The sequence below is a fragment of the Cololabis saira genome, chromosome 16 (genome assembly GCF_033807715.1).
Source record: "Cololabis saira isolate AMF1-May2022 chromosome 16, fColSai1.1, whole genome shotgun sequence".
NCBI classification, from domain to species: Eukaryota; Metazoa; Chordata; class Actinopteri; order Beloniformes; family Belonidae; genus Cololabis; species Cololabis saira.
This window is the reverse complement of record NC_084602.1, coordinates 12968135-12976690: the sequence shown is the minus strand read 5'-3', so window position 1 is coordinate 12976690 and position 8556 is coordinate 12968135.

Genomic DNA, 8556 nt, shown 5'->3' with positions numbered 1-8556 from the left:
CATGCTGGAGCCTTAGGCACCCCCCACCACAGCTAGGCATTGAAAAAACCCTCATTTAAAATACATTTACATTAACTCATTTAGGTGTAGAGTTATATATTGAGTGTGATTTTACTGACATGTTTACCACCTAAAAAACATTGCTAGAATTAAGGGCAGTACTCGAGTTGTGAAAAAAAAAATCAGGGGGGATGGTGGATTTTATCATATGGGGACAGATAATTTGTGCTGATTACAAATATAATATATTACAAATAATAGCACTGACCAAAACACCTGCAGAAATACTGCAGGAATGACACAGCAGCAGTTAAATGCAGCCTTCTGTAAGCTTTAAATATCCACTGCTGCTTTTAATGTCGATGTAAAGCACTTTGAATTACCGTGTGTTGAATTGTGCTATATAAATAAACTTGCCTTGCCTTGCCTTTGCAATTGCTGTAATATATGCTGCTCAAAAAATAAATAACTTATAACAAAACAAACTCTTATATCACACATTTGTCCCCACAGTAATCTTATGTTACATATATTGATTTGGCATAGGTTTTATGCTGGATTGCCTTTCCTGGTACAACACTCCCCGTTTGGGCTTTATGTGCTTTTGGAGAGCGCTGTCATGTGACCCCTTAATGGATGGAGCAGCAGAGGGGGCATGTTTGGTTCAATGTCTTGCCCAAGGACAGTTTGGCTCATGGCATAGAGTTTGATTCGGCACCGTTCCAGTTCAGAGGGCAGCCGACTCTACCCACTTTTCATTAATCGGTTGATCAATCAATCGGCCTACCTCTTACATCACTTTTAAATAATGGCCGATTATTATATTTAAAAACAACATTATTAGCCCTTTCCTATAATTGCCATCAGTTTAAACAAAATAAAAAGGATTCAAGGGGGAAATGAGGGCACAAAAATAAATATATAAAAATCTGCAAAATCTTCTTTGTGCCGCATTAAAGAGATTAATGTGTTTCCAAATGTAGGTCTACGTGAGCCATCCAGTTTCCCGTATTTTCTGATTTTGTTTGAAAGAGACTGGAATAAATACACATTATACATGTCATCCAAACAAGAGAGCTGGGACAGCAGATTCATGTGACCCTGTACAGGAATAAGCGGGTGGGCTATATTAAAGATGTGATCATTTCTTTATCTCATATACAGTAAACCACGACGGCAGCACCTAAAGAGGAAGATCACTTTTGTTGGGGCGTGCTTGAGAACAAGTCTGATCTCCCGCCTGCACTGCTTGCAGGAAATTTACCATTATCTTCACCCCAGCTCCAGTTTCTTACATGTAAAAAAAAAGAAAAGAAAAGAACAAGAATATGGTCCTCCTGAGAACACTGCAGACAGCAGTTGATGTCAGTAAAAGTGAGGACAGTGGGCCAGCTTTCATTGTGGAGAACAACTGCAGTGAAGGAGGTGTGGACAGCCATTATAAGGTGATGCTGCCCGTTGGTCCCTGGTTATCCTCTGTAATGTAATGCAGGTTTCCTCATGAAATGCCTTTGTGGTGGTGAACAAGACCAGTCCTACATGAACGTCCACTAAAGTAGCAGCTTTGACAGGAACGTCTAACCAGAGCCGGATTAACGCAAAGGAAAACTAGGCATGTGCCTAGGGCCCGATTGATAGGGGAGGGGCCCAGACAGAGGGACAAAAAAAAAAAAAATTTTTTTTTTTTTTTTTTTTGTTTGCACACATATTAATGGTTGATACCATGCCGGTAAAAAACCTAAGGCATATATATATGTGCATTATTACTATATTTAGTATACATACATATATATACGCATACATACCGCCAAAAGGGGTGTGCGAACCGTGCGACCGCACGGGGCCTCGCGCTATGGGCCGTTTTTTTTTTCTTTTTCTTTCAAAAAAAAAATTTTTTTTTTATTTTTATTTTCCTTTTTTCCCTTATAAATATCAACAGTCACCTTCCATTACAGACCTAAATGTGTACTAGTCTGTGCATATCAATAAATATATGTGCAATGATGCGCGTGTCTGTTGTTCAATACAACTGATCAGACCAAGCGCAGACACAAGCTGCTCTGTGATCCAGACGGGGGGAGTTGGAACAAACCTCACACAATGTCGAGAGAACGAGACAGATTCAAGAAATTTCCATCAGGGAATGAAAAAAGAAAAAAACTAAAGAAAATTGAAGAGTTTAATGCCTCTCGTTTGATAAATTTGTTACAAAAATCACTGATCCGACCGGGTCTCAAGCAGCCGTGGGGCCCCGCGTCGAGGCAAGAGATGATGATGAGGCAGGCATGTAAAATGTGAATTAACTTTTATTAGTAACTTTCGTAAGTTTAAGATTTCAATTCATAAATAAGATCGATGGAGGGGGGCCCAAAAATCACAGTCTGCCTAGTGTAGTCCATTTATTTAATCCGGCTCTGCGTCTAACGCCGCACATTGAAAGCGGGCATTTCTGACAGGTCTCCAACATCGACCTGAGGATCCAAACACGTCAGCCACCGACTCGGCAAGGGATGAGATAGATGTTAGAAAGACTGTGAAACTTGTTCATTATTTTAAATTCAGCCTGTCAGCCCTGCGAGGAGGAAAAACTCAAATATTCACATAACTTTTGACGAATAACATTTATTTTTTCATTAAAAACAATGGCTTTGACATTGTAAAATTCAATTAAATACTTGATTTCAGGTGTTTATGAGTTTTTTTGCATACAAAGAAGACTAAACAAGGGTCATGATTCTCATTTGCATATTTCTGCTGCCAGGTAGCATAGTATCAAAACACTTTGTCTCCCTTTGCATGTTCAAAAATGATAAACTTATTAACATTAATGTCAGAAAATCAAAAGATGAACTATGGCCATCAGTTAGCGATTATAAAGCACAATGAGGAATCAAGCAGAGAGTTATTTCAAACATTTTTTCACAAGATTTGCTCATTAACTTAGGTCATTCAGGTCGAAGTTAACGGACTAGACTAATGTACCAATAAATCAATGGGGATAAATTATCTAGAAAGGGGTAAATGAATGTGGTTTTTACCGTTAAGTCTTTCAGAATCTCATAAATTAATCATGCACAGAAGCAACTGTTATGTGCAAAGATTGCAGCCTACTTCCAAGGTGGAGGACTGGTGAGAGATGCTTGGAAACATGAATGATCAAAAGTGAGAGGCTGGAATAACCCAGATTCAAATACTTCCGTACAGATTGGGTACTATGAATGAAAAATCCAAAATATTAAACCCTCCTACATTGTATATCAGTCTCTCATTACTCACTGAGGCCAAAAGCAGCTTTGCATAACAGCAAGGCGAGCTGACGAGCCAGCAGAAGTACAGAGCTGGTTCAGGAATGAGCCAACCAGGAAACAAATCCAGCCCTGTTGGATTTTTATACAAATGTAAAATATCTGAAGTAAGCAACATCTGGATAACCCAGATACAGGTGGTTAAGTCAGAAGAGAGAACGAAAGGTTGGGGGGTGGTGACGATGGGAATGGATTTAAAAAAAACGTAAGCAAATTCTGGATGCAAATATCATGTACTCTGTCAAAAATGGAAAGCAGAATCATTTCTCAGTCAAAAAGAAGTTACCCAGATGAGATCACTTAGTTTTCCACAGCAAGCATTTCAAACAAAAGAATATTTCAGGAAACGAAGACAAGACTGTAACACAGTAATTTCTCGGACAACGAGCGAGACCCCGAGGCATTTTGAAATACTGTACATAGTTTTTGGAGACCCTTAACATTCCCATGACTCAGACATGTCTGGGTTCATTTGGGACAAAAGGACATTTCAGAAAGTGAAACTATCTGCACGGAAAACTGACTAAAGAATACGAGCAGAGGCTTTTTGAAGCTTTTACATCCACAGAAGGATGGGAGAGGTTCATTTGTCAGCTTCTTGCAGAAGCTGAGTTTAATTGAAACTGAAATAAAGAGACTGTCTTTTTTATCTATTCATCGCAAAGAATGATGGCAGTGTGATGGAGCAGAGCGGAAGCGGTCTACCAAAGTGTGAGCGGGAAGAAAAAAGGAGAAGCAATGCTGTTCACGGAGAATAACAAAGATAAAAGATCCTTTCAGACAGCTCGGCACTAATGTTGGTTCATCTGTTGTGTCTTCGTGGAAATGATGCTGTATTTTACCACATCTTTACCCACTCCTGTTGATGACCATGTCCTCATAGTCCATGGGCCAGACAAGATATCAGCACCACTCAAGGTGACCAAACTTGCTTATAATCTTTGAAAAGATCCATGTCTGTAGATGATATTTTGGTATGATAACCTTCCTGAGTGGCAGCTGGATCATAGTTATCAGCTCATGAAGTTCAGAAAACTACATTTTAGATGCTGGTGCATATCCTGTACAGGATATCTGTCAATGTTTCACTATATTGTTTTTGGTATCATTTTAAGCATTCATTCAAGCTAAGATGTGAATCTTTCTGACCAACATCGAGGTCACTGCAGCCCTTTAAACTATAAACAACACACATTTTTACACAATTTTCGCCTAAATGATATAGTATCTTTTATCCCTGTGTCATCTAGGAACAACAGAGACACAAAATACAAAAACTGGAATATTCACAGGAACATAAGGATTCAGGAAAGGGAAAAGGAAGCTTGAGGCCGGATTGTAGCAAGATTTATGAAAAAAATCTGTATACATTTTAATTTTTCTAGTAATAATGTCAGATGAAGCGTTCCAAACCCAAAAGAATGTTTCCTCTAGTGTATCTCTCCTTTGCCTTGAACAGGCTGTGTGCTGCAAAATGTGCTGCAATTCGGTCCCGAATTTCCCACGCTGCCCTGTGGATGTGACGTCACATGACGCTGCATGTGCGTTCTCCCCGTTCTCCCCGTTCTCCCGTGCCGGCTTCACTGTTGGCTGCAGTACCCCCAACGGCCGTCGTGGTGAAGGGTGGCGCTAGAGAGTCTCATTTCTTAAAAGGAGCCTCAAGCTCCTTTAAAGGTCCCCTTTAAAATGATACCAAGGACAATATAGTGAAACTTTGACAGATATCCTGTACATGAGTCTTAACCAGGATATGCAGCAGCATCTAAAATGTAATTTTCTGAAGGGGGTGGGTAACTTCATGAGCTGATAACTATGATCCAGCTGCCACTCAGGAAGGTTATCATACCAAAATATAATCTATGGATATTTTCAAAAAATATAAGCAAGTTTGGTCACCTTGAGTGGTACTGACAAGTGAAATGTTGGGCTCTGGCCCCTGGACTATCAGGCCAGACGCTCACCTGCAACAACCAGCTTCCAATTACACAACACACATCCCAAGATGAGACATTCAGGAAAATGAACAACCACAGTAGTCCAAACCAAGGCTACCTAATCTAGTCCATTCCTCTGTTAAACATAGATCATCAAGGGTGCAGTGTTGTATTTTAAGTCTTTGAATCAGGGTGACCATTCTCTGAAATATAATTGAGGAATCTCAGTGGTGATGGTCACCTCTAATCCACTGGGCTGGCGATAACTCACTCAAGGTATTTTCTTTATGTCAAGCTGTTTGTTATAGTTGTTTGTGACCGAGCACAGAGGACAAGCAATGTTTGATCAAAGAAATACAGAGGAAAAAGTAGAGGTAAGGCTGTTCTCCCAGCCGACCTGTCCCTGTTGTTGGTACAGCAAAAACAAGGTTGGACACAGAGCAGGTCAGGTCAGCGTAATAGACACTAAACACCTCAACAATAGAATCATAAAAAAATTAAAATCTCTTGCATTTTGTTACAAATTCTGCTTAATCACCAACAAATGACGGATGCTTTCCGGCCGGGGCATTTGAGGTCTCTGTCTCCTGTTGTTGCCTCCTTGTAGCTTCTCCATTTAACAATGTCTCATTTCATTTCCTTAAAAAGCTCTTGGATTCTTGGATCACCTCAGGGTATATTTTGAGTCATTATCCTGTCCTGTAAAGGGCTGCCCTAGTTTTGCAGCATTGGCTGACAGTAAAAGCACATGTCTCTGCACTTCGTCGGTGCTATCGTTGCACACTCACGCAGACCTTCAGCCATGACACATGAGATCTCTTTGATGTCTGTTGAGTTTCATTCAGCTTATGGTCAGGCTATTCCTCTAACGTCATCACCTCTTTAGCCACATATGACAAGAGTTTCCTCAAAACGCTACCAAAGGTTTATCACGAGCTACGAATGTCTTTCAAACTTTTGATTTTCTTACGTTATAACGTCAAATAACAAGCTAACAAGCCCCACCTCAGTGCGAAATGGCTCATCCATCACAAGTCAAACAGTAGGTGTGATCATGATGGTGCTATTTAAGAAATGGCTGCAGTTCTGAAAGCTGTTCAATAATTTAGTCACATAAACAAAAGTTGAATTAAACAAAGAAATTGTTTGAGTCAGCGAAGGATTCTCACACACCTACAGAGAATTTATAATCATCAGACCTTAGGATTTTTTAACCCTTGTGCTGTCTTTGGGTCAAGGGAGGGTGAAGGGAGAAAAGAAGGAATGAAGGAAGGAAGAAAGGAGAAAAAGAAGGAAGGAAGTAGGATGAATGATTGAATGATTGAATGATTGATTTTATTTTCGTGTCCGGACATTTAAATGACCCATCCCTCATGGGATTACACAGACACATTAATTACATCAAAACAACATACAAAAAGAATACACCCACAGAAATACCGACCCACACGCACACAGCCCCCCCATACCCAAGTCCATAATTAGACCATATAACTCACTCCACAACAGCCAATACCAGCCCTTACAGACAGTTGAACCCATCCATACAATAATAATATGCAGTCCATGTCACAGAGAAACACACACAAATTGAGGATTTTAACCCATATAAGTTACCTTTCTCCTTCTATCCCAGGCTTTAAATAAAAACTCAGAAAAAAACAAAAACATTTCCAAAAAGGTACTCAATCAAAACGCCTTCCTCCATACCCAACAGATCTAAATCAGGATTATAAATTCTTTCAAACAAAACATGACGTAAATCATGATATAAAGGACAATATAAAAGAAAATGAATTTCACTCTCCACCACATTTAATTCACAGTACTGACATATTCTATTTTCTTCAGGTTCACCTCTATATATATATCGTCGAGTAAGGAAGGGAGAAAGGAAGGAAAGAAGGGAGGAAGGAAGGAATGGAGAAAAGGGAAGAAAGAAGGGAGGGAAGAAGGAAGGAATGGAGAAAATAAGGAAAGAAAGAAGGAAAAGCAAAGAAGTTAAAGGAACGAATGACGAAAGGGAGGTAGGAAGAAAAAGGAGTGAAGGAGGGTAAAAAAAAGGAGGAAAAGAGGAAGGGAAGAAGGAAGGACAGAGCAGGAGGAAAGAAGGATAGAAGAATTGGGTCATTTTGACCCAAAGACAGCACCAGGGTTAAATAAGAGACCATCAACATGACATCATTCTGACACCGGAGCCACAGTTTTGTGCAACATGCTGGCACACATACCCATGTGGGTTTAAAACATAAAACAAACTATTTGGATATAAAAACTCTGTATCAGCTTTACAGGTACCCCCGCCCCCATGTGCATAGACAAGCCATTTTCAGACACACACAGCGCAGAATCAGCATTCGTTTTACTGGCGACAGCAAAAATAAGCACGTTGCTGTTGACAGCTGAGGATGCTGAGTGCAAGGTTGTTCAGATTTGACCTGAGGGACGGCATTTCAGTAAATATTCTTTCACGTTTTAGCACCTATACCAACATGGGGATGTGTGAGTCGCCTACAAACTCCACAAAACCTCGGCTGCCATTACGGATGCAACTCCAAGGAGCTCCTGCAGGCAGAAGAGGACAGCTGCTTTGTCGTTATGTCGCTTTTATTTTTAATTTATTTAGCTTTCTCTTAACCCAGGGGTCGGCAACCCAAAATGTTGAAAGAGCCAAATTGGACCAAAAACACAAAAAACAAATATGTCTGGAGCCTCAAAAAATGAAAAGTCTTGTATAAGCCTTAGAATGAAGGTAACACATGCTGCATGTATCTATATTAGTTATAACTGGGGTTAGATTTTTTTTTCATTATGCACTTCGAGAAAAAAAGTTGAAATGTCGAGAAAAAAGTTGAAATGTCGAGAAAAAAGTCGAAATGTCGAGAAAAAAGTCGAAATGTCAAGATAAAAGTCGAAATGTCGAGATTAATGTAGAAGTACAATCTCGAGAAAAAAGTCGAAATGTCGAGAAAAAAGTCGAAATTTTGAGAAAAAAGTCAGAATGTCGAGATTAATGTTGAAGGACAATCTCGAGAAAAAAGTCAAAATTTTGGGAAAAAAGTCGAAATGTCGAGAAAAAAGTTGAAATGTCGAAATTAATGTTGAAGAACAATGTCGAGAAAAAAGTCAAAATTTGGAGAAAAAAGTCAACATTTTGAGAAAAAAGTCAGAATGTCGAGATTAATGTTGAAATACAATCTCGAGAAAAAAGTCGAAATGTCGAGAAAAAAGTTGAAATGTCGAAATTAATGTTGAAGAACAATGTCGAGAAAAAAGTCAAAATTTGGAGAAAAAAGTCAACATTTGGAGAAAAAAGT